Consider the following 2,955-nt stretch of genomic DNA (forward strand, 5'->3'; position numbering starts at 1 on the left):
ATCCTCCTCACTTTTTCTTCTAATAATATGTACAGGCACCCAAGGAATGGCATTTCCTCTTTCCCGCTTCACTGTGTGATGATTTCTGAAATAAAGTCCAGGTAAAATAAACTTAGGGCACAATCCTAAGTGAGAAATGGCCAAAGATAGACAAAGAATCAATGAGTAAAGAGTGCCACCTAGTGGTTTTTAAAATGTATGATTTTAGTTTGAAATCTGAAACTGGCCAATCATATATTTGTAAAATGATCTATCTCTGATGTCATAACTCCAGCCAATGACAGTGTAAGATTTTCAGACAAAGAAGCCAGAATCCTATATAAGCAAAAGGTTCACATTGAAACATTGCTATTCTCTGGAGGCACTGACAGTTCCCACATAGCTCTCATTGCTCTCCATTTTGGACAAGGAGTCCCTGAGAGGCTCATTGCTGGCAACGAAATAAAGCTTGCAGACGATCACTACTCTTGCCTACTGAGTTTGATTTTTGAACCTTACTGCTTACCTTGCAACACAGCCACATTCTTTACTGTTTTTGGCCGTAAACGAATGTTGGATCTTTTGTGGGATGCTTTCATCCTTGAGAAACCTATTTTTAGGTTTTAACATCTTTTAATATCTTTTTAACATCTAGTTACAAGCTTGATCTTTTTCTAATTTGCTGCGCTATGCTCTTTTACCTGACTACTTTTTTATCCAACTACTGTTTTTATGATATGTCGTTATGTTTTTATCTGTTTTTAAATTATGTTTTTAAATTTGTTTTAACCTTGTTTGTAAGCTGCCTTGAATCCCTCCAGGGAGAAAGGCGGGGTAAAAATAAAGTTAATAATAATAATAATAATTCAATGGGACTTGATGGTTCATCCTTAGTTTTCAGGAGATGGGTGGTTTTGTTTCTTTTGCATCTGTCTAAGAGAGGCTTGGGCAAACATCCTTGTGTTTATCTGTTGAGGCCAAACTCAACATTTTTTTTTCTGATTGTGATAGCCAGAGGTTAAAGGCACTCTCTTTTGTTGCCTACATGGCCAGGTTTGTCTGAAGGACAGAATGTTCCACCAGCTGTGCAATTGTCTTGCCAGCTCAGAAAGGAATGGTCTCTATGGAATTTTCCTATAGCGAAAGGGCATGGATGAGATTTGTGTCAAGTCACAGTAATGCTGATTTTCACTAGAGGCTTCTGGGACTAATGGTCTCTCAGCACCAACCCTGGTCAATGGAGACATGAGTTGTGGTCTGGGTCACATGCCTTGCTGTACTTAGTAACAGTATCACTGTCATGATGCACCTGGTACAGAATATCAGCAGGAGATTAAACCTGTAGTGCATTATAGGAAGTGCTATATGCCAAAACATGCAATCAACACTTTTTTTTGTTCATATGTAAGAGTGAGCTTTTATTCAGCAAATGGCACTTCTCATCCAAAAGGGGTTTCTTTCTTTGCAAAAACTGAAAATGGCAAATACTTGGTGCAGCACTTGTGAAAAGCCAAGCTTTTCAAAACTGCCAGAGAACTCCAGATACAGGTTCAAGAGGGCTGTTTTTACTAATAGAAAAAAAGGGGGGGATGATGTTGGAATGTCAGAGCTGTTAGTCAGCCTAAAATAACAGGATAGCATAGTCTTCAGAAGTTACTTAGCTCACCTATAATAGCGCACCTCACCAGATTTTGATTTTCTCCACTTCAGGGCTGTAGAATATTCTCTGCTTCTGTTCTCTGGAGAGTTTCAGATACATTTTACCCTTCAGGAAGGTCATACGTCTATGACGATGAAATGTAAAAGAAGGATGAAAATGTCCAAAAAAACAAAAGTAGAAGCAGCAGAAGGAAAGGACATACTTGGTTCTTCTTCTGCACCTTTCTACCCTATTGAATGAAATATTCCCTCTCTGTCTCAAAAATAAAAATCACTAGGATGACAAGTGTAAACCTCCTGTCCCCTGAATGTGGTTTGCCATGCATCCAGAGGAAACCAGAAGGAGTCATTGGTGAAAGAACTGACAATCTGAAGTGACAACTCACACAGGCCCGCAGGAACCCAATCATGTTAAAACTCTATGCAGTGAAAGCTAATGCATATTGCCATTGGACTGTGTAATAAGCACAGATTGGAAAATTCAGGGACATCCTCAGGATTGCAGCTGGATTGGGCTCTCTGAAGACTGCTACACAGCGACCACTTTTCACCCTTCTGCACCTTAATGGTTATTTATCACATCCATAATAGTTTGTTGTTTTTTTACATAATGCTTTACAATTTTCAGTTGTGGATCTGCACAATACCTTTATGAAGCAAGTCAGCTTGCAAGCTGTGGTTTGTTTTTTTCCCCTTAGAAATCTGCATGGATAAACCGGCAATGAGAACCTGGTTCTCTCAAGGTGACACTTTCACCACTCCATCCCTCTGGCTCTTCTGTGCACAGCTGCTGTCAGTGCTCTCCTCATTACACATTGTTGTGGCATTTTCACATCATCTTCAGAGCTGCTGTGCTGAAGAACAGAATCCATATGTATTATAGAATCTATACCCATTATGTCATGTGGTATGTGGGTAGGACTGTAACTCAGTGGTAGAGCACCTGCTATGAATGCAGAAGGTTCCAGGTTTAGCCCTGGCATCATCAGGTACAACTGGAAAAGACTCTTCTTTGAAATCCTGGAGAGTTTCTGCCAGTTAGTGTAGAGAATCCTAAGCTAGATGGATTAATAGTTTTACTCAAAATAAGACAACTTCATGTTGCCTTGCACATTCATGTGTATATTGTGCAGGATGCATGTCAGGTGTTGTGTCACAGCCCCTCCCCACTGGGTATCATGCCCGCTTAAGACTGGTTAGTTTCCCTTTGTTAACTCACCAGGGCAATAAGTCAGGTCCCAGTCCAATAAATGCTGATTGCCAAATCACAGTCCAAAGTCAATATGCAGGGTCGCAGTCCAGGTAAGCCAGTTAGTC

Source organism: Tiliqua scincoides, chromosome 3 (genome assembly GCF_035046505.1).
Source record: "Tiliqua scincoides isolate rTilSci1 chromosome 3, rTilSci1.hap2, whole genome shotgun sequence".
Lineage (NCBI taxonomy): Eukaryota > Metazoa > Chordata > Lepidosauria > Squamata > Scincidae > Tiliqua > Tiliqua scincoides.